The sequence below is a fragment of the Felis catus genome, chromosome A3, assembly GCF_018350175.1.
Source record: "Felis catus isolate Fca126 chromosome A3, F.catus_Fca126_mat1.0, whole genome shotgun sequence".
Classification (NCBI taxonomy): Eukaryota; Metazoa; Chordata; class Mammalia; order Carnivora; family Felidae; genus Felis; species Felis catus.
In genome coordinates, this window is record NC_058370.1 from 93,978,997 (window position 1) to 94,003,968 (window position 24,972).

General features: G+C 34.8%; 1 long non-coding RNA gene across 2 annotated transcripts in view; it reads right to left on the reverse strand.

Moving 5' to 3' along the window:
* LOC123384509 overlaps positions 1-24,972 on the reverse strand; it is a 472,056-nt gene that overhangs the window by 338,074 nt on the left and 109,010 nt on the right. For both annotated transcript variants that reach the window (XR_006595688.1, XR_006595689.1), the window contains one exon: positions 13,264-13,436. This is a non-coding gene — a long non-coding RNA (uncharacterized LOC123384509). The remainder of the gene's footprint in view (positions 1-13,263; positions 13,437-24,972) is intronic.

Here is a 24,972-nt window from a genome sequence, read left to right on the forward strand (position 1 = left end):
TTACTAATCACCTATATTTCTATAGATACATATACATATTTCTCCATATGTTTATCTACAAAGTCTTGGAGAGTTTAATCTAATATAAAGGAGAGCATAAACAAATGAAAACATCAAGAAAAAAACAGATTTATTATTTACTAGACTAAACGATGCATTTGTTAAATTGACTAGCACAATTCCTGGTATAAGGTTTTAAAAAAAGCAAATTGGATCATACAATACAGCTGAAGTCACACTGTTCCTACATCTCATATCTGAGAATAAATGAAATTCTTTTTCCTCAAGTATGATTGAATAAATCTGATACTTTCTTTCTGTGTCAGTGCATTAGCATAAGAAAACTGACCTGAATGCATAAGCAATTTTTTTCTCCAAAGTTCCTCTGTAATTGTCAGAAGACAGATTAATTAACCTTAAAAATATTTCCTTAGTTCACATAAAATATATAAAATGCTCTTTATTTAGGAAAAGGTAATTAATTTTCTTCAAGGGCTAAAATCACTCTCCCTCAAGCAAAATCATTCTGACATTATCAAATATCACAGTGTAGTTAAAGAACAATTATAAAGTAATTCAAAGAATAAATCTCATTACTTTCCAGAGGCTTTTTGAATTAAGTGAAAGAAAATGTTACCATATTTGACTTTCAGTCTTGTTTCCTCAAACAGTTGAATATGCAGAAAAAACAGCAACATTTAAATAGGGAGAAACCATCACAACTCAAATGAATGACCTTAAAAAATGCCTTTAGGGATGCCTGGTTGGCTCAGTTAGTTAAGCTTCCCATCAGCTCAGGTCATGATCTTGTGATTCCTGAGTTCAAGCCCCGCATCAGGCTCTGGGCCGACAGCTCAGAACCTGGAGCCTGCTTCAGATTCTGTGTCTCCCTCTATCTCTGCCCCTCCCTTGCTCACGCTCTGTCTCTCCCTCTCTCAAAAATAAATAAACATTAAAAATTTTTTTTAATATTAAAAAATTTTTTTCAATACCTTTAAAAAAATCATTGGGTACTTTCCTTTCTCAAAACTTTTAGGTATGTTTTTCCTAAAAAAAATAAGTTAAAGTTTACTTAAAACTAAAAATGCTGCACTTTATAATACAGTATTAATTTCTGAAGTACTAGAATTTGGGTGTTATATATTAGTTTCTGAGGTAATCTTTAAAATATCAGTGATTCAATTATCCATTTATTCAATTCTTCTTTCCTTCAACAATTCTTGGCTGAATGTGACTCTCTGAAAAGTTCATTCCAAAGACTGTAGATTACTCAAAGAAACAAATGGAATAGAACCAAATAGTTACTATTTCCAGGAATTTTGAAATATAGAAGAGATTCACAAATTTTAAATTAAAAATTATATGAAGAATTAAAATCTATGCTAGGCAATGTGGGTTATAAATTAATAAGCAGGATATTATTTAGTTGGAAATGAAAGGCTAAATTAATAGGAATTAGGAAGAAATATAGACTTCTTAAAATTCTCAGCTCATCATTTTCTTTACATTTCCAGTCTGTAATCATCAGCAATGCTTATTTCTTATTTAAATTTCAGCAATAAACTTGCTACTTTTTTCTAGGCTCTCTTTACTTTAATAGTTTTTGGCCACAGAAAATCAAAATCTCTTTAATTTTAATCACACATACACAAAAAATCATTCCAATCTACTGCTAAAAATCTATCACTATTATATAAATAAATAAACTCTGACACTCAAGGTCTTGCATAATGTGATAAAATATTACTTTTTCATTTCTTAACACATCCTTAGATTTTAATAATACTGCCTAGCCCTTCTAAAGTGCTTATAAAATTGCTTTCCTAAGTTATACTATTTCATTTAATCCTTATAAATGCTCTATGATTAGTTTCAATTTACAAATAAAAAAGGAAAGTTGCAGAATAAATGACTTGTCAATATCATCTAAATGTGTCAGGACTTGAATTGACATCTTCTGGCCCCAGCCTAATAATCTTTCCAGTATGGCATGGCTGAATCTACATTTTCCAAACTAGATAACTTAAAACTATTTCAAAAAATATTTACTGGTTTCCTTACCTGTCCAAGACACCATAGTAGGTACTTGGAATACAAAGTAAAACAGAAAGACAGTGTTAAATTAAGGACCCCAAAATACTTCTGTTTCTCCTGGAAATCCCTGTCGAGAGCCCTTACCTACCAGATGGTAGACACAATTCTAAACTCTCTTCTAGTGAGCACGTACTATCTGCCAAGCACTATGTTAAGGAATAGAAGTAGAAAGAAAAGAAAAAAAGTATACAAAACAGTATTTTGTGGGTTGCTCTTGAAAGTGTTTAAGTTCAGTGCAAGACTCCAGCATGGAACACTGATAGTGTTCCAATGTGTCTTCCTAGAACCCCTGCTTTTTACATGTGAATAATATATAGGATGTTTCTTTTCCTACACTCCATGCATTCAAAATGAACTAAGGCATCCTATTTAACTTACTTATCTCACTCTACTTACCTCAGGCTAACCACCTGAGGTGGAAATGTCTCAGATGTAACCATAATACCTATTATATTTTTATTGGTAGCCTTTCATCACGGCATTCCAGAATGTATATTCCACACCAATTTTAAGATGATGATTAAAGCATTGGCCAAAATAGCTGGTGGACATAATGATACTGTTCATGGAGTCACAGTTTGTTCCTTCCCACAATTTCCTCATGGCCCATTATTCTGACATTTGAGTTATTTATGATAAATTAAGGTAAGCAAAGAGCCATCAAAGAACATCATCTCTTTGGTGGAAAGTAGATTTTCTGCTAAAGTTTGTCTTTTCCTAAACCTGTGGGATCATATAAAATTATAATTATTCATTTATTGTTTATTTTGTAAACTTTACTGTAAGACATAATTCTAGATTTTGGAAAACAAGTCTGTGCCAGGGTCACCAAGATGAATCCCCCTAGGGCTGGGGATTCACTAAGAGGGCTCATAATATTTAATATGTAGATGTACTCATGGCTATGATTTATCATAACAGAAGAAAACAAAGCAATTTCATCAAAGGGAAGAGGTACACAGGGTGAAGTCAAAGGAAACCAGACTCAAGATACAGAGAAAGTCCTCTTATAGTGGAGTCACTTGGAACACACTAAATTCCTACAGTAACAAGCTGTGACAACAACACAAAACGCTTTCTCCCAGGGAAACTCATTAGAGATTCAGTAACAAAGGTTTTTATTAGATGCAGCTCACATAGGCAATCTCTGCCTAACATGTATGAACATTTCAGACTCCCTGAAGGAAACAGGTGTTTGACAAAAACTATATTGTTTGTACAGTTTAGGTTGAGTGAGCCATTCTTACCAGTTAGGGAATTGTGGGAACCCTCCTGCAACCCAGGTTTCCAAACATCAGAGTAGGGCCTACCTTGCAAGTGGCCTTTCTAAGATTAGTAGCTTCAGGCATGCTGAATTGTCTTTTCTGCAGAGTTGTATAAAATCTTTGTTCTGTTGGAACTTACTTTCTGGCATGTGTGTGTGTAAATGGAGAAGGACAGGCCAAAAAAAACCACAGCAAAATATATTGAAAAAATAGTAGGCCTTCATAAAGCATATGATATCTACCGTGCACTGTTTTGAGCATTTTGCATACATTAACTCATTTAAGCTTTACAATGATGCTTTGATATAGATACTATTATAATGATTCTTATTATGAAAAACTGAGGCACAGAGGGGTTGAGTAAATTTCCTAAGTCAAACAGCTGAGAAGTGGAATAAGGAATTCAATTTAAACAAAGAAACTAGAGTCTGTAATTTTTATCATTATGCCATTCCCCTTAATAACAAACAAGAAGATATCAAATGGTAAATTCCTAGGCTGAAAAGTAGAACAAGAGGCCATCAAAGAAAATGATTATAAGAGAAGGAACTGCAGTTGGTTGGCATCATTAGTTGCCTGTTCAGCTGCCTTTGCCTGCCCTCCCCCTTTCAGTGCTCACTGAGCTGAAGCCATAAAAACTATTTAGCGGAAAGATGGAAAAGTGAAGTCTATGATGACATCATTGAGTCATTTTAGAAATTATACTCAGAGCCAATCCTAACTGAGAACTTGCTATTAAGTGAAGTTATATATCATTCTTATGATTTAAGCCACTTGAATAAAAAATTCTCTTACTTAGAGCTATAAACATTTGAATTGATATGGAAGATTATGTTAAATTAGGTGCTAAGAAAAAATCTCTCTTAGTAAATGACATGTAAGCTGAAACCTAAGTGATAAAAAGAGCTCACAACATAAAAATTATTTCAGGCAGAGAGAATAATGTAAAGTGGGGCATATTCTCAGTATGTATAAGAAACAAAACGAAGGCCAGAATTAATAGAGCACAATTCATGAGGAGACAGTGTAAGAAACTGAAGTGGTAAGTGACACCATCCTGGGTTGAGAGACTATGATAGGAACTTTGCATATTATCTTATTTGCAATCACAACCCACTGGAGAGTTTTAAGCTGGGAAATTAAGTGATATTCATGCTTTTAAAATCACTCTGACTTGGGAAGATTGAAACTGGAGGAATGAGTTTGGTAGAAAAGACTAAATTTGGATGAAACTACAGTGTTCAAATAAAAGATTATGGCATGTTGGATTATGATGATAAAAGTACAGAGTAAGATAAGTGGATAGACTTAGTAGATCTTTGTGTATATGGTCACTAAGTCTTGATATCAATAGTATCTTTTTCATTTAATTACCTTTCTTTTAAACTGGCTTGTAGAGTTTCTTTATTCTGGATACAAGTCCTTTTTCATCAATATGTATTGCAAATGTCATCTCTCTTCCTTTGAATAATATTTTTTCTTTGCATGCACACACTCAAACACAAGCAAACACACACACAGCCAAATGACTAACCATGTGAAATGTGCTCAACATCATTAACATCAGAGAAATGAAATGAATAAGCCTGGAAATATAAAAACCGTGGAGATTCTCAGTCTTGTTCTTACAATAAGAAAAAGGTGAACAAAATAAAAACTAGTGAATTTTTTGGTATCTATCAGAGAAATGAGGTTGCAGAAATCTGGAAAAGAAAGTACCCACAGAGATACACAACTGAGAGCTAGTAGGAAAAATTAAGTGGTAATTTAGAGGAACTGTGGCAGTAAAAAACTCCTGGGGGGTCACAGGCATAGGAGGCTACCACACACTGGTGAGGTTTACCTCCAGGGACCCCTTCCAAGTTTTCAGGATGAAAGGCAGGCTCAATATTCTGTCAGGAGGAGAGGGATATAGTCATTGTGAAATCATACCCAGGACATTTCCCATACCAAAGAACTATGCTTCAAGAGAAAAGACTTTACCACAGCCCCATCTCAACATGTAAAGGAGCTTTACTTCCACTCAGGACTTCTCTGACCTCCTATCTCATCTAAGGTGAGAAGAGGTTATTCCAATGGAGAAACACTTGTGAAGGCTGCATCACAGACACAGGTCTATAAAAAGACTAGGTTTTAATCATAATATTATACAACGGTTCCTCTCCCTCACACTTTACCACCACCCAAAAGGGCCCCAGTAAAATAGAAGTAGTGGATTACAGATTACAAGGTTGAAAGAGGCTGACCCTCTCTGAAGGTGGAGCACTTACAGAAGCCAAAATCTAAATTGCAAACAAAAAGAAGAACACTAGATAAATTTGAAGCCTTTAGCAAATATTCATGCAGCAAACATTAAACAAAATACAACTATCATCCAGAGGAATATAAATCCAAATAACAATTACTTGTTTACTTCAGATCCTATCACCCAATGTAGCCTGTCTTACAAAAACATGTAAGACAAGAAGACAAGAAGAGTCAGAAGATATCAGCAGGCATCAGAAATTGACTCAAATATAATATAGATGTTAGCATTATAAAACATGGATTTAAAAGAACTGTGATCAATATGTTAAAAACTCTAATAGAAAACAGAGACAACATGGGATAAAAGAATGATAATATAGGCAGAAAGATGGAAATTTTAGGAAACAATCAAAACGAAATGTTAGAAAACACAAAAATTATAACAAATGAAGAATTCCATTGATAGGCTCATCCATTGATGGGCTACACGTGGTCAAGGAAAAAATCCCTGAGCTTGAACAAAGTATTCAAACTGAAATGGCTCATTTATATAACCATGATTTAAACAATCAATTTGTCTAATACTTTAATAAAATATTCCACCCACAAACAGCAAAAAAAAAAAAAAAAATTCTTTGCAGGTTTACATGGAACAGTTACCAAGATAGACCACATTGTGTGCAATAAAACTTCTGGGAAAAAAAAATCTATATAAATATAGATTTGGCAATGAATTTTTAAACACAAGACAAATAGCACAATCCATAAAAGAATAAAATGATAATTCTACTTTATTATAAATAAATTTTATACCATGCAATAGGTATTAATAAGAGAATCAAAAAAAAATTGAGACCATAGAAAAATATGTGCATAACACATATTTGAAAAAAGGACTTATATGCAAATTATATAAAGAAATCTTAAAATTCACCAATATGAGAAAAACACCTCAATTAAAAATAAGCAAATATCAGAGCACCAGGGTGGCTTATTCGGTTAAGTGTCCAACTCTTGATTTCTGCTCAGGTCATGATCTCACTGTTTGTGAGATCAAGCCCTGCATTGGTCTCTGCACTGACAGTGCTGAGCCTACTTGGTATTCTCTCTCTCTTTCTCTCTATTCCTCTTCCTTGCTTGTGCTTTGTCTCTCTCTCTCTCTCTCTCTCTCTCTCTCTCTCTCTCTCTCTCAAAATAAATAAACTTTAAAATAAATAATAAGCAAATATATGAACAGAAATTATACAGATGACACATAAGCTTATGAAAAGATTCTTCACATCATTAGTCATTAGAGAACTGCAAAGTGATACAAAATGATACAGCAGGGGCACCTGGGTGGCTTAGTCGGCTGAGCATCCGACTTCGGCTCAGGTCATGATCTCATGGTTCATGGGTTCAGGCCCCACATTGGGCTCTGTGCTGAAGTCTGGAGCCTGGAGCCTGCTTCTGATTCTGTGTCTCCCTCTCTTTTTGCCCCTCCCCTGTTCACGTTCTGTCTCTCCCTGACTCTCACAAATAAATGTTAAAAAAAATTATATAGCATTGTACACTTATAAAAATGGCTAAAATCCTAAAACCTGAGAATACACATTGCTGACAAGGACATGAAACAACAAGAATTCTCACCCTTATTTTGTGGAAATGGAAAAGTTATAGACACTTTGGAAGAGAATTTAGTAGTTTTTCTTGCAAAGCTAAACATAGCCTTACCATATTATTCAGCAGTTATGCTCCAACTGATTTTGAAAATAATGGCCACCCAAAGCATGCATGTGAATGTTTATATCATCTTTATTCATTATCACCAAACACTGAGAGCAACTGAAATGTTCTTTAATAGGTGAATGGATAAACAAACTGTGGTACATCTATACCATGGAATACTATTCAGTGATAAAAAAAAAAAAAAAGCTATCAAGCTTCCAAAAAATACAGATGAACCTCAAATGCATACTAAGTAAAACGGACAGTCTGAGAAAGCCACATATTGTTATTATTCCAATTTTGTGACAATTTGGAAAAAGCAGTTATATAGACAGCACACAGATAAGAGGTTTCTGGGTCTTTGCAGGTGAGACAGTGTTGAATAGCTAAAATTCAGGGGAGTTTTAGGGCAGTGAAACTATACTGCTTATCCCATAAGGGACTTTACAATTCCTAGAACTTTACAGTACAAAGAGTGGATCTTAATGTATACAATTTAAAAAGAAAGTTATTTAGGAGCTAGGGATTCCCAGAATAGAATTCAGATGTGACAAAGGAATAGAACTATTACAAATGTATGAAACAAACTCACTAGGAGTGTTGAGGCAAGCAACACTTGTTAAGGCAACCTTAAATAATTTTTAAGGTTAGTGGAATCTGTAAAAATATAAACAAAATAGCCTGTACATAAGGTTTATACTCTGATTTATAAGTTGTTCCCCATGGAGGTATGAGTTATCAATTCTGAGACCACTATATATGTATACAGGAATGTAAATATAAAGTAAATGCATGATGGAAAGAAGAAACCACATACTTCATATACAAGCAAGGGGGGAAAGCTAGAATGGTCTATATAGTAACAGATTAGAGTTAATGACATCAGTATGAATTAATATTTAGTTAATAGAGATACAGGTGATTACATGTAGAAACGTTTGTCATGGTCATTGTATATACATGGGATATGCATACATCTCTTTGCTCTATTAGTTGATAAGGCCTGGTACTAAGAACACCCTAGGAGCAGTAAAAACATAGAATACCTAAATATTGGTTTCTCATACCACTAATACCAATAAATGGAACCAAGACTCCTTGCAGAAAGGACTGTCTGAGACTTTAGCAGGAAATACATAACACGAGCCTATGCATATTATAATACCAGAAAATAAAGTACTAAACACACACACACATACACACACACACACACACACACACACACACACCCCCCGATAGGGTATTAAATGGGATACCAGAAACAAATGAAAGAGCTCCATTAGGAGCTGTTCCAAAGCTGGAACAATTTGAGCAACAAAATATTTAGTGTTGCATTGTACACAAAAATATAAAATAAATATTCATGAGTCCATATTGATATTAATCAATGACTGAATAAATAAGTAAATGAGAAGAATAAAGAAATCTCCTTCCTTAAGTACAGCCTGAGCACAGTGAATTCCTTCCAATGAGAATGATATGGGAAAAAGGAAGGAGAGTCTATTTACAGTGGAGAAACCTGATAAACACCACCTCAACCAGGCAATCAAGGTTAACATCAACAGTGATTAGTCATGTTGATAATACATGTGCTTGATACTATGTGATGAGAATGGCACTTTAACTATGTGATCTTCCTTTCCAAACCATATACTTGCAGTCTACTATTCTAGTAATGAGATAATTAGTAAGCAAGTATCAATAAAGAAACAGTCTAGAAAATACTGACCCATAATCCACACACATTCTCAAGATCATCAAAAATAAGAAAAGCCTAAAAAATAGTTTCATCCAAGAGTTGACTAAAAAGACATGAATACTAAATGTAATGTGGTATGACCCAGCCATTTCAATCCTAGTTATGTGACCAGAAGAAATGAGATCTGACATCTCTCTCAAAGCTATAAAATAATGTTTATGGGGTGTCTGGGTGGTTCAGTCAGCTAAGCATCCGACTCAGGATTTTGGCTCAGGTCATGATCTCATGGTTCATGAGAGGCTAACAGTGCAGAGCTTGCTTGGGATTCTCTCCCCCTCTCTCTGCTCCTCTCCTGCTCTCTTTCTCTCAGAATAAATAAATAAACTTAAAAAGTAGTGTTTATGGACACTTAATTCATAACAGGACAAACTGGAAACAAATTAAAAGTCAACAAAAGTATAATAGCAAAATATTTTATTCTCATGATGGAATAGTCCACAGTAATAAGGCAGAATGAAATATGTATTATACAGGTAAAACCATGGATAAGACTCAAAAACATTATGTTAAGGGAAAGAAGCCTGATAAAAAGCAGTGCATATGGTATGATTCCATTTACTGAAAATTTGAGAGCAGGCAGAACAAATCTATTTCAAGTCATAATTGGCTTGAATAGTGACTTCTCTGAGGTGAGAGGTTTTCTTGATGGGAAAGTGCACTGGGCTATCATTATGTAGAAGGTGAATCCATGAATATATACATATACAAAATACATTAAGCATTATTTTGATATGTATGTTATAGAAAGCAAATTACACCTCAATTTAAAAGAAAATAATTACTTTTTCTCTTTTTTAAATTAAACAACTGGGGGCATACTGAAGACATTTGCTGAATTGCTGAAGACCTGAAAAAGAGTATGTTTGTGATGGAAATCAAGATATTCTTTGATGACACCAAGTTTTAAGTTTCAGACACCTATGAGATACCACTGTAGTCGTGATGTTATTATAAATCTGGAAGTCCTGGATGACATAAGGACTGGAGAAGCAACAAAATAGCTTCTGCAGGAGGAGTTTTACCTAGATGATGAACATTTTCTGTTCTGGGTTTGTATTAGGAGCTATAACATAACCGGGATAAAATTTTACTCTTTAGCATAATTACACTTGTTGGTGCAAAACAGGTTAGTGCTTCGGTTTGTGTCTAATACACATCAGACTCCCCATATTCTGTGGTCCATGGATAAGGGTTTATGCCTTTCTACCTACAGCACAATTACCTTCATTTACAATTTGTTACCCTCTCCTGAGGAGCACTCTATAGATGAAAGGTGATGATAGATAGATAGATAGATAGATAGATAGATAGATAGATCATAGAGTTATAGGTAGGATATGACAAAATATTTTTCTCATATATTCATCTTGAATGAGGCCTCTATATTATTTTTAAAAATAAATTATCAAAAGAAAAATAATGTATTTTTCAGAGGATACGACATTCCAAAATTTCAGTAAACAATTTAATTATATATTTTTATGTATCTTTTAATTCCGTCTTAGAAATATTTCATGACATAACTAGGATTATTGTACACAATATGGGTGTTTATATTAGATTTTTTCTCTTTTGTTTCTGTTTTTGTATCAAGTCTTATTAAAACTAATGTAGTGATAAACTTTCTGGTCTATGTGGGAGATAAATTTTCAAACACTACAGAAATATGCAAGACAGAATTTTACTTTTCACTCTAATATATTTACTAAATTAAACATTGTCTTTATTAATGTCAGGCTTAAGTCTACTTTGTTAAATTATGGTATGTTCAAATGCATCAATAAAAGTTCTTTTATATGGGCAGCAACCATGTTTCTATACTTCCTGTCTAGACAACTGCACCAGGCTTCTCGGAATCAATGGTTTCTTATTTACAGAGAAGCTGAAATATCAATCTTTCTATAATCCACATTGGTCTTCTCAAAACATCCCAGTATTTTCTTATCACACATAAAATAAAGCCAAGAGTTTATTATGGCCCACGGATTATCTGAGCAATCAGGATCTCTCACTTTTCCCACTACAGCTCCTAGATTCCTTGATTGTCACTACACTGTAGTGACACTGGCACACTTCTGCGTTTTTCAGAATGCAACCATCCATGCTTTGGCCTCAGAGACTTTCTGCTTCCTTGGTCTGGAACACAGTTCTAGCTACACTTGTTGTATTTCCTCACTTCATTCATGCCTGTGTACAAATAATACCTGATCAGGAAGTTCTTTCTTGCCTGTCTATTTGATTTAAAATAGCTACCACTCTCTATTCCTTACTATGCCTAATTTTTCCTAACAGCATTTAAACCTGAGAGCATTGGTTTCCTATTATCACTATAACAATCACTATAACAAGTGGCTTAGAACAACATATATTAATTATCTTACAGTTTTAGATGTCAGAATTCTGAAATAAGTATCACTGGACCAAAATCAAGGTGTTAGCAGGCCTGCATTCCTTCTGGAGACTCTAGGAGAGAATCCATGCCTTCCCTTCCTCCCCCCCCCTCCCCCCCCCCCCCCCGTAATCTAGGACAATGTCATCATCTCAAAATACTTAATTTAATCATAAATGAAACTTGCCTTTTATGGTTTATGGTAACATAGTCACAGGTTCCAGGGATTAGCACACAGACATTTTTTCAGGGGCAAAGGGAAAATTATTCAGCTTTACACATTGATACAAATAGACTACATTTATTTGTTTTTTTTTTCTTTCTGTTGCTCCCAATGACTGTAAGCTCCACAAGAACAAAGACTCTATGCTATATCGATTACTCTATCATCTCCTAGTAAAATGTCTGACATGCAGTAGGTGCTCAGTATAAAACTATAAAATGCAAACAGTTTGTGAAAACTTATATCCTGAAATTAAGCTCTTAGTACCACTTCCTAAGAACTTAAGTAACCAAAGAGAAAAAGATGGATTGTAGTCTATCAACGTATGCTTACTTACCCACAAATTGTCCATGCTCTGGAAGGGAGGCAGATGAGAATGGAGATAAATGGGAAACACTATCCCAGATTTTCCTATAATATGCTATAATTCACTGATAGGGATTTCTGCTTAGGACACAATGTGCTGTTTTCTTTATTATGCCTTCTGATACTGAAGCCATTCATTTAACCAAAAACACAATCTTTTCTGATCTCAGATTATCCCATTTCAGAGATAACATGTCATCTCAAATTTCATTAGCAAACTCAAATCAGAAGTTTTAAAATTTATTCATAGCTTTTGGACTTCTTTCTCACAGTGAGTCAATTTCACAAGGGAATATTTTTTTTCCAATCCTTCAGATTAGTTTGAATGACTGAATTAGATTTAGTTTTCTTTGGTGATTTTCTCTTTTTGAATTTCCTTCCATGAGGATCTAAGTTTTTGCGATATCAGGAACTAATATAAATCCCGTATGGTATTCTTCCACCTATGTTTAAGGATACCAATCTCATATAAAGAGTAAGGGAAAAACATAGAATTAATATGATTAGTTCCAATAAATTACTTTACAAGGAAAGAAATCAGATTGTTTATGGGAGAGTAGTATAAGATCCATTAACACTCAGGTAATTTCATTATTGTGCACTTTTTTTTTCTTTGTGTGTGTGTGTGTGATGATGCAAATTATCTCCCAACGTAGTACAATGCTCAAATTTAGATGCCATATGATAAAATCTCTACTTACTTGCCTGCTTTTTTACATCAAATATAAACTAAGAGTCAATTATTGAAAGGCTGGATTGTTGCGTATCTTGAAACCCCTCACAATATTAATATTTGTCTTTTTATGGCCACCAACTGGCCCATGGTATCTTCCATTTCCTGGTCCTTTATGCTGTATGATGTTGGTGAAATTCTACTGAGTATCACTTTCACTTTCAACTCAGAGCTATCACATAGAGTAAGTCAAAAATTTGTTTAATCTACCTTCAGTATAGAGGGGAGCTCAGTTAAAAAGAAAAACAATGAACAAAATATCTGTAAAAGATTCTAATGGACAATGATATTCCTTGTTTTCCAGAGCTGAGATGGATTTTTCTGTATTCTTTATTCCTTATTTCAAAAGGAATTTGAGAAGTAATTTAAATACACAGATTCCAATCATTTTAATTCTAAACCAAATAATGATTTCTTTTATGAAACTCTTACCTTCCATTAGTATTTCAAATGTGTTATGAGTTTAGAACTGATACTTACATGGTCATTTAAGGCAGAGGTCCATAATACGAAGGAGGGTGATATTGTCCCTTGGGGAATATTTGCAATCTCTGGAGACATTTTTGGTTGTCATAACTGGAAGAAGTGCTGTTTTCATCCAGAGCAGAAGCCAGGAGTGCTGCTAAACATTCTACAGTGCACAGGGCAGACGTCTACAATGAAAGAAATATCCAGTCCTAAATATCAAGAGTGTAAAAGTTGAAAAATCCTATTTAAAAGAAAAAAGAAGTGGGTATACAATAGGTAATCAACCTAATTACATGTGTGCAAGGTTTATTTCCAAATGTTGACAGAAAAAAAGTCCCTATATGATCATATTTTAATTCATTGTTGTTGGCAAAGACCAGGAACACAGATTTTTTTGCCACAGTTTATTATGCAAAAGAGTAGAGTTTTTTTTTTTTTTAAAAAGGTCAAAACAATGATGGATGTTTTTGTTCTATTTAAAAACTAACTGGGAGGTAATCAACCTCTGAAATTAGTGGGAATACACAATGATAAGATCTAGTAGGGACTAAGGGAAATATTGGCTGGTTCAGCCCAGTTTTTTTTTTTTTTCAAATCTTTGTTTTTGTTTAAAGATTCCCTAATGAGAAGTAGAAAATTCAATTAAAACACTCAAAACTGAGTAGAACAATAAGGAAAAATCCCATACAGTATTAGAATAAAGTTCCATCTTCAGTTATGGGCCATTATCTGCTCATCAAGGATATAAACATCAGCTTCTTCAGCTAAACCCCTACCTACTCAGGAGCATGCATTAACCCCTCAAACATGACAATGCTTAAATTGTCAATTAGGCCTAATGCCCATTTTTTATTTCATTTTTCTATTTCATTTTACTTCTAGTAAACCTCTTCCCACAGAGGCCATGATGTTACTTTCCCTATAAAAATGCCTCATATTAAAATATGCAAGTAAATACTAAAAATATGATATGCTACTTTTCATAGTCTCCTACAACACTATTAGAAAAACCACCACTGACTTGCATTAACCATTTAACCACACTTACTCCTACTCAAAGGGTTCAAAATCAGTGTTCCTACACCATTAATAATACTCATACTCAATACTTATGAAAGTCCCATCATAGATTCCAAGAATTATCACTTGAAATTTATTTAATGAAATTAATAAAAAAAATTATATTCGAAAAATTCAGTAACAAGTGAAAAAATTCAATTGTTTACAATACATGCAAAATATCCTTTCCTGAGTGAAATATATGAATTAGAATTAGTACATGTTGCCATCAGACCTACATTGTGTCCATTAATGATATAACTTGAATGTTATTTGGGAAAATGGGTTCTACAATGAAGAAGAACAAAAAGAAGAAAAGAAGGTGAAACAGAGAAGAAGAAATGGAGGAAGAAGCAAGGGAAGCAAAAAGGGAGGAAAAGAAGAAAGAGGCCTTAATAGGTTTAGCTTTTCTTGTATACCCAATTGTTTTTTAACTTAAATGCCCAATCTGGAGTCATCTATCATCAAATATCTAAAGATGTGACACTATCTTTTCCATGACTAGCGGAGAAATTTACCATTGATATAGATTGCCTTTCTTTGACAGAATGTAGGCATTTGTGACAATGAGGTCAGTTCCTAACATTTTCCATATTACCCTAAATATGAAAACTGCTTAGGGGCGCCTGGGTGGTTAAGCGTCCGACTTCAGCCAGGTCACGATTTCGCCGTCTGGGAGTTCGAGCCCCGCGTCAGGCTCTGGGCTGATGGCTCAGAGCCTGGAGCCTGTTTCCGATTCTGGGTCTCCCTCTCTCTCTGCCCCTCCCCCGTTCATGCTCTGTCTCTCTCTGTCCCAAAAATAAATAAATGTTGAAAAAAAATTTTTTAAAAAGAAAACTGCTTAATTTCTCCTTCTATTGTTTTACATTTACATTTTACTTTTTTACATGTTCATCTTTGCATTTTATTTACTTTCAAGATTAAGCTGAACTTTCTGCCCAGAGCTTCTCTTTGTCTCATTCCCTGTCTCTCCCCGTCTCTCTTGCAAGAAGACACATTTTTCACAATCTACTCCCCAGAGTCCAAAGCCTTGCATTCCCCACAGTAGCCATCTACAGCTTATTTCAAACAATCATCCTCTTTAATTTTTTTAGAAGAAATCTGAGTAGTTTTCTTCTTCATTCACTACTACTTTTGCTATTATGTCTCAGTTCTTAATTCCTTCAGTCTTTAGATCTGATATATCAGAAGAATTTTAACACTTTTAGTTCCCAATTTTTCCTAACTGGAATTCACAACAATAAATTACTGAATTTAGGATGCAATTGCTGTTCACCCTAAAGCTGTAAGGAAACCTATGTCTAACGAGGGCTCTGGTGTACAATTGTGAACATGAATATCCAAAGCCTTGATAAAAAGTGTCTCAAAATGAAAGTACTATAAACACCCCTATGCCCACACTCTTTCATACAGAAGCAGAAACTTTGTTACAATTCATTTCTGCATGGTGTATATCTACCTTCTTTATGAAAGTTTATCTGTGTTTTAAAATTTCTACCTCTTTCTTAACTTGGTTCCTTTCTTCTTCTACCACATGTAGGTTAAAAGAATTTGTTGGATCCTCTTTTCTCTTTCTATTCCAGAATTTTTGTCTTGACCACAAGATCAAAATTTGTTTTTAAGTTGATCCTATATATCTTCCGGAGTTTCTGATGTTCTTTTTCAAAGTGTGAACTTTACTTTTTGTTCACATACCCAATTCTGAAGACTTAAAAAAAAAAAAACCTGCTAACTGTGATTTTCCTTTTGCCTCCTGACAAATCTAATTCTTTGAGGTAAAGTGTTCCAAAAACAGGTCTTCAAACTTCTTCCCTGATGTTTAGCCTTGTGATAATTCCAATTTTTTTCTTCATTTCAATGTAAAGGGTATACATATTATTTTTGCCACTTCTTTTATCTGTTTATTTATTAAATGTCAACCTTTCTCAAATACATTTTGTTTGAAAGCATATTTTGAATCCTACATATATACGAGCATATTGAAGGCTTGGTGCCATTCCAGCTTCCTAGCTTTCACTATGCAAAAGAATAAAAAATCAACCATATCTGACTAGTAAACAATACATCACTCATCAATTCAAATGTTTCCCCATGTAAACTGTAAATCCTCTAATTGAGATTGCCTTGGTCACTAAAATTATTCAATTCCCTGCCAAACAGGGTTCCTGCTTGGGGAAAAAAATGTACTACATGTGCAGATCTGTATTCAGTGTGGAGTTTCTGCCTACAGCTGATTGTAACCACATGATCCTGTCCTAATTTTAAACCTGAAACTTTAAAAAAAATTTTTACTTATTTTGGAAACTCTAGGTGCAATTTTGTCGCAAATGATTTATCTTGCTCTGGGAGATTTCATTCCCATAAATTATAATGTTTTATGCATACACTGGTTGCAAATTGATGATATTCAGCAAATGTTATAGTCCTGATGGAAAGAAACAGATGGTCAGGATAAAACATTGATAAAGGCAACCCCACCAGGTTGTGGTAGACAGACCCTTTGATAATTCTATGTTTACACCCTGTATAATTCCTCCCATTGAGTGTGGGTGGGATCTGTAACTTGCTTCTAACCAACTGAATATGGCAAAGGTGATGGAAAGTCATCTTCATGATTAGGTTATGCTATAGGTCCTCAGATACCACTTGTCTGATCACATTATGCTATATAAGCTCCTGTCTAAGCTGACTGAAAAGAAACTCTTCTTGCCAGCTCATGGAAATATGCTTTAAGAAAGTCCTCATTATAAGGAATGAACAGAACCCTCTAAGAACTGGGGGTGGCCTCTAGGATCTGAGTGTGCTCTCCAGACAGAAGAAAATGCTGGATCCCCCAGTCAGACAACTGCCAAGAAAGAATTCTTCCCAACAACCTGAATAGGCTTAAAATGAGGTCCCCTTAGTCAAGTCTCCAGATGAGAAAGCAACTAAATGAAAACTTTGATTGTGGCCTTGGGACACCCTAAGCAGAAGATTCAGATTAGCTGTGTCTAGAATCAATACTCATGGGACTGTGAAATAATAAATGAAACTTGTTTTAAGCTACATAATTTGCAGTAATTTGTTACACAACAACAGTAAAATGCCTTTACACCATATTCCTGAGAATAGTATGTTTTAGGGAGACCACCAAAAACTGCAGTTATTTGGCTTTAACCTTTGAATGGCTTCCTTCTGGAGAACTGGACTGGGAAATATATAATCTGGAAGTCCCCTTTCATTAAAACCAGAGGCCCACACTGGTACTATCTTCATCCAAAATGTGGCCTATGTTTTACCATCATTCTGATCATATAGGCAGTGAGTTCTAAGATGTGGAAGCCACAAGAGAAAAAAGGGAAAGAAAAAAAAAAACCTAAAAAAGGAAAAGCCTTTTTACACATACAAAAATGTTTTGTTTTTTTAGGTCTTCCACCAATGCCTTAGCTCCTTATCACTATGAGTCAATTTTCTTATGTCCTTGTTCCATACTGGACTGTAAACATAGTAAATCATAAACACCAGGTATGATGGCAGAAATGTAATCTAATATAACAGTAACTATCATAAGTGAATAAAATAACAGTTTCTCAAATTTGGTTTAGGTTTATTATTTATTTTGAAAGAGAGTATGTGCACGTGTGTGAGCGGGGTAGGGGAGAGAGAGGGAGAGAGAGAATCCCAAGCAGGCTCCATGCTAACAGCATGGAGTCCAATGCAAGGCTCAAGCCCATGAACCGTGAGATAATGGCCTGAGCTGAAATCAAGGGTAGGGTACTTAACCGACTGAGCCAGGCATCCTACAAATTAGATTTTTTAAAGATTTGACATTATGATATCTAAGAGACATATTTAAGTAAATGAATAAAAACACCCATGCAAAAATACAAGACAAATATTAACAACAACAAGGAGAAAAATGTAGTAGTTTTAAGAGAAGAAATATAACTGTGAGATGAAAAACATTATAAGGAATAAAGATACAAATTACCTACTGGTATAAGTAACAATAAATCAAAAAGATCATGAACATATATACTTAACAAAATGGGCTCAAAGTATACAATGCTACCCATGATAAAACTATTAATAGAATAAATAGTTCAATCAATATAGTTTGAGGTTTATATTAGGTACTGATTGGTCAAGCAGTGCTTAGTGAAATTAAATACACACATACCCTATGATTTAGTAATTCTGGACACACACCCATGCAAACAAAAGAAAAAAAAAGTGTGTGTGTGTGTGTGTGTGTGTGTGTGTGTGTGTGTGTGTATGTTTGTAATTATTTTTTAGGAGTCCAGCATTAAAAAGAAATTTTCTTATAAAAAGAAATTTAAAAATTATGTCTGATTTATCACCGTTTTGAATAAGTATAGAATAAGAAACTTTTTAAGTTTTTTTTTTAATTCCAGCATAATTAACATACAGTGTTATATTAGTTTTAGGGGTACAGTATAGTGATTCTACAATTCTATACATTACACAGTGCTCATCGTGATGAGCATATTCTTAACCCCTTCACCTATATATTTCACCCATTTCCACACCCACCTCCCCTCCAATAACCACCAGTTTGTTCCATATATTTAAATCTGTTGTTTTTTTGTCTCTTTTCTTTGATCATTTGTTTCTTAAATTCCACCTATGAGTTAAATAATACAGTATTGGTGTTCCTCTGACTTATTTCACTTAGCATTATACCCTTTAGTCAGATCTATCCATGCTATTGCAAATGACAAGATTTTATTATTTTTTATGGCTGAGTAATATTCCATTATATATATATACCACCTCTTCTTTACCCCATTCATCTACTGAGGGACACTTGGATGGTTTCTATAGTTTGGCTATTGTAAATAATGTTGCAGTAAACATAGGGGTTGGCATATTAATTTTCATAATATTATCTTACAATCCTTTGTATTTCTGAGGTGTCTTGTTATTTCTACTCTTTCATTTCTGATTTTGTGTATTTGAGTCCTTTTGCTCTCTCTCTCACTCTTGCTCTTGCTCTCTCTCTTGCTTTCTCCCTCTTTTTTTTTGATGAGCCTCACTAATGGTTTATCAATTTTGTTGAGCTTCTCAAATAACCATTTCCTGGTTTCATCAATGTTTCCTATTTTGTTGCTATTCTATTTTGTTGTTGTTGTTGTTGCTGTTTCCATTTCATTTATTTCTGCCTTATTATTATATTTCCTTCTACTGGTTTGGGATGTTGTTTCTTCTTTTTCTAACTCCTTTAGGTATAAGGTATAAGGCTAGGTTGTTTATTTGAAATTTGTCTTGCTTCTTGAGGTAGGCCTGCATGGCTATAAACTACTCTCTTAAACAGCTTTTTCTGCATCCGTTTTCATTTTCATTTGTCTCCATGTATTTTTTATTTCCTCTTTGATTTCTTGCTTTACTCATTCATTATTTCATAGCATGCTATTTAACATCCATGTATTTGTGTTCTTTCCAGATTTTTTTCTTGTGTTTGATTTCTAGTTTCATAATATTGTGGTCAGAAATGATGCACATCATGACTTCAATCTTTTTTAATTTGTTGAGACTTGTTTTGTGGCCTAACTTGTGATCTATTCTGGAGAATGTTTCATATGCACTTGAAAAGAATGTGTATTCTGCTTTTTTTGGGATGGAGTGTTCTGAATATATCTGTTAGATTCATCTGGTCCAATGTGTCATTCAAAGCCACTGTTTCCTTGTTGATTTTCTGTTTGGATAATCTATCCATTGATGTAAATGGAGAGTTAAAAGTCCCCTACTATTATCGTATTGCATTTATTACTTCTTTTAAGTTTGTCAATTGGTGCTTTCTCTATTCAGGTGCTTCCATAATGGGTGCATAAATATTCACAATTGTTATATCTTCTTGTTGGATTTTTCCCTTTATTATTATGTAGTGTCTTTGTCTTTTGCTGTGGTCTTTGTTTTAAAGTCTATTTTTTTCCAACATAGGTGTCGCTACCTCAGCTTTCCTTTCACTTCCATCTGCATCATAAGTGTTTTTACACCCCTTCTCTTCATTTTCAATTTGCATGTGTCTTTGGGTCTGAAATGAGTCTCTTGTAGGCAACATATAGACGGGTCGTCTTCTTATCTATTCTGTAACCCTATGTCCATTTCTGTTCAAACTACATACTGATGAGTATGTTCTTATTGCAATTTTCTTACTTGTTTTATATTTGTTTTGTTTTGTTTTGTTTTTTTAGTTTTCTTTGTTCCTTTCTTTTCTTGCTGTCTTCTATTGGTTTGCTGGCTTTCTGTAGTGATATACTTGGATTACTTTTCCCTATTTATGCATGCATACGACTATTTTTTTATTTGTGGTTACTGTTAGGATTATATATACTATCTTGTGCATATAACAGTCTATATTAATTCATTGATATGTTATATTTGCTTAAGTTCAAATTCATTCTAAAAGCACTACATTTTTTTTCCTCCCCTCCCACTATTTTAGGTATATGATGTCATACTTTACACCCTTTTATTTTTTGTGTGAATCCCTTGACTAAGTTTTATAGAATGCTTAGTTTTACTGCTTTTGTGCTACCTACTTTTCTTACCCTTGCTGATGGTCTTTCCTTCTTACACACCGAGTCCCCTTTAACATTTTTTGTAAGGACAGTTTGGTAGTGATGAATTCCTCTAACTTTTGTTTGTCTAGGAAATTTTGTCTCTTCTATTCTGAATGACAGCATTGCTGGATAGAGTATTCTTGGCTGCAGGTTTTTCCTCTCACTCTTTGAATATATCATGCCTCTCCCTTCTGGCCTGCAAAGTTTCTGCTGAAAAATCAGGTGATAGCCTTATGCAATTTCCCTTGTATGTAAGTATTTTCTCTTGCTGCTTTTAAAAATCTCTCTTTAACACTACTTTTTGCCATTTTAATTACTATGTGTCTTGGTGTAGACCACCCTGAGTTGATCTTGTTGGGGGCTCTCTGTGCCTCCTGGATCTAGATATCTGCTTCGTTCCCCAGAATTGGGAGGTTTTCAGCTACTCTTCCTTAAAATAAATATTCTGCTCCCTTTTCTCTCTCTTCTCCTTCTGAGATCCCTATTATGCAAATTTTATTATGCTTAATGGTGTCACTCAGTTCCCTTAATCTATTTTCATTCTTTATTAATCTCTTTCTTTCTCCTTTCAGCTTGATTGCTTTCCATTACTCTATTCTCCATGCTACTAATTCATTCCTCTCCTTCCTCTAGTCTACTATTTATTCCACTAGTATATTTTCAATTTCAGTTATTGAGTTCATCTGTGACTGATTCTTTTTTATTTTTCCTACCTCATTGTTGAGGGTCTCACTGAGGTCCTCCACCCTTTTCTCAAGTCCAATGAGTATCTTTATGAGCATTACTTTAAATTCTCTATCAGGCATATTACTTATCCCCATTTCATCTAATTCACCTGCTGTGATTTTGTCCTGTTCTTTTATTTGGGATATATTCTTTCATGTCCTCATTTGACTAATTCTCTGGGTTTGTTTCCATGTTGGAAAAGTCAGTTACATCTCCTACTCTTAAAAGTAGTAGTCCTAAGAAGAAATAATGTGGTGTCCTGAAATGCAATGTACCCTATTCACAAAAGCCTGGTACTTCAGGGGTTTCTGCTTATGTGTTGCATGTACACTACTGTTGTGGTTGAGCCTTCAGTCCAGGCATTTGCAATGGCTCTCTTTGTCTGGTATAGGCAGGATTTAGTCCCTGTGTTATTAATGGGTCAGTCTTGGGCCACCTTGGGCTACAGTGGGGTCAGACCTGGAATATTCCAGAGCTTTGGTTGCACCAAACTGCAAAGTGTTCTTCCTGTGTTGTCCCATGGCTTTCATTGTGGGTGGGGCCTGCAGTCAAACCAGATGTCTGTCCAAGACCACAGCTGGAGCTGCAGTCAAACTGCTGTGCATGGTTATCTTTCCCTCTCCCTAGGGCAGAAGTCACTTTGGATTGGTACTGGCCCCTGTCAGGGTTGTTTGCACAATGTCACATTTGTGGCCCCATTTTGGATGTAGTTATGTCAAGGTCGGGTTGGAGGGGGCTAGTCCACAGAAAAGTGTAGTGGTGGATCATGCTGTCAGCAATGTAGGTAAAAGTGTTTATGCTGTGCTGGTTCCCAAAAGTGTCTCTGTATCTAGGCTACGGGTAAGGGAGAGATGTGGTACCTACAAACTCTTTTGCTCTTGGAGAAGTCTCCTAAAGATCCTTACACCTCCAGCACACCTCTGAGATTACACAAGGAGAAACAAATCTCCCTTTTGTATATCCTAGGCATTTTTCAAACTGCTGCCCTAATGCTATATCTCAGTGGAGCAGTTTATTGTGCTATGTCTTTAAGGGTGGGGACTAAGTTTCCTCTCACCCTCTACTCTCCCAAAGTAAAGCCACTGATTTTTAAAGTTTTAGTTGTTAAGCCTCACTGATTATAAGATTTTGAGAATTTAAGTACCTCCAGTTCTCAAAGCCAAATGTTATAGAGACTTGTCTTCCCAGAACAAGTCCCTCATGCCTGGGGTGCCCAATGTGTGGTATGCTCCTCTCCATTCTCCATGCTTGTAGTAGCCCTTCCTCCCATGGACAATCTTACAGGTTTTCTTGTTTCCCAACCATGTTTCTGTCCTTCCTATCATTTTCAGTGTGGCCTTTCTCCACATTTAGCTATGGAGAGTCTGTTCTGCCAGCCTTTGGGTTGTTTTCTGGGTTATTTAAACTGATGTGGGTGTTATCTAGTTGCAGCCATGGGATGAAGTGAGTTTAAGATCCTCCTACTCTGTCATCTTTCCCAGAAGTCCTACCTTCTGTCTAGAGCATAAAACTTTTTAAATGAAAGTTGTTTCTGATAATTTTGCCAAGAAAGAAGGATAATCAGACAAAACTGTGTTTATATCTTCCTTCATTCATATAAAATAATTTAACTAAGACAAGTTCTTTTGAGTAAGTAAATAAGAGAATGATTTAACTTTTCATCTTTCAGAACTACACATAATATTTCAGTTTGTGATATTACTTATCCTTGTCCCTTTATACTTAGTGGATCATCAATCTAAAAAGGTGAGTTCCAGCTCCCCTAATAAATGTTTAAATGTAAAGAAGTTGCTAAAATAATTCTGGTGTCACAGAACTTGGAGAAATGAACCAGAAAGCCAGCTCTTGTGTTTAGGACAGAGCAGAAGGAGGAATAAAAGCTTTTTCTCGAGCATATCAGATGTGCTTAAAAGATGCCTAAAAGCCGATCACACTTCTATAATTTTGTTTATATGTATACATAACTGTGGGAAGCAGCAATTTGAGAGCCAAGAGGAATCATGATTATCATATCCACTGTCGAGTACATTAGTCTGCATAAAGGCAGCACAGGCAATGTGAGAGATGGTAGTACAAGAGGGCAGGGGTTGTGAAAGGAAGGGCACCATTGTTGCTTAAACCCTGATAGCAGGAGAATAAGAACTTTGGGAATTAAAATAACTTATTTCTTTGTATGCTAAACACACTAATCTTTGTTCAGAAGACATTTTGTTAAGAACTTAATATTAATAGACCACATGAGTGGAGATTTAAAGAGGCTATTTTCAATTCTTCAGCTTTGCTCACTGCCATTGGAAATGTTATCTGCATTAGAATTTTTTTTAATATTAAAGCTTTTACTTCTATGGTTTGCAAATATGAGGAGTATGTGATCCAATACCTCAAGAACTTTTAATCTAGGAAGAAAGGTAATGTATGTGTGCATGCAAATCTATAATTTATTATTCAGTTTGCAGCTACAAATAAATGTACATCAACAATAATAACTTAATAGGAAACAGAATATGTAATTCAGTGCTAATATTTTTGAAGACACGAAACTATATATCAAGGAGGCAATGCCCTAGCAAAACCCATTATGTTCTTCCAAATCCAGCTTTGTGCCCTGGTAATTTTTGTTGTGACTACACAGCAGGGCTGCATTACATGATATAGAACGGCCAAAGAATGTCACTTAAATTTCCATCAAAAAATACAAGAATATTCAGATACAAGGCATGGAGTCCTTTTGCACCTATTCAACTTGATTCTCTTCAAATATGAGAGTAAAGGAATAAAAATGTGGGCAAATCTCTAAAAGCAAATCAAATGGGGTGGGGCAGAAATAGAAGAGAGAGATTGGGGAAGCTTAAAGTAGAGATACAAGATCATATGGAAAGATAAGCACATTCCCAAAAGCTGGAAAAGGAATAGAGGCTTGTTAGCAGATTATTCAAACCAGAATATTTTTAAGTACTGAATACTAGCAGAAAAGAAAAAGCAGGATAAGGGGAAACTTCAGAGAGACATGGACTGAATACAGGAGTGTGAAGTGAGAAGAGGTTATGAAAACAGTTCCATTAACTGAAAGTCTGCCAACAGGACTTCATTACAGTGTCATTTATCACCTAGGCACATAATAGACAGCTTTCTTTAAATAAATAAAATTAACTACCTTCACAAAATAATACTGTTGGCACGGTATTGACACATCTAGAATAATTATCTTTTCATTGGGGAATCAGTGTAATCAGCACTTGAGGGGTGTCAGTATAAGGCCACCTTCTCATTCAATGAAAGCTCATGAGCCACCATGCCTTTCCATGGAGCCCCAGAAAAGTATTCTAATTTGTGGACAAAACTTTTTGGTGAAACAAACTTATATCATAGTAGC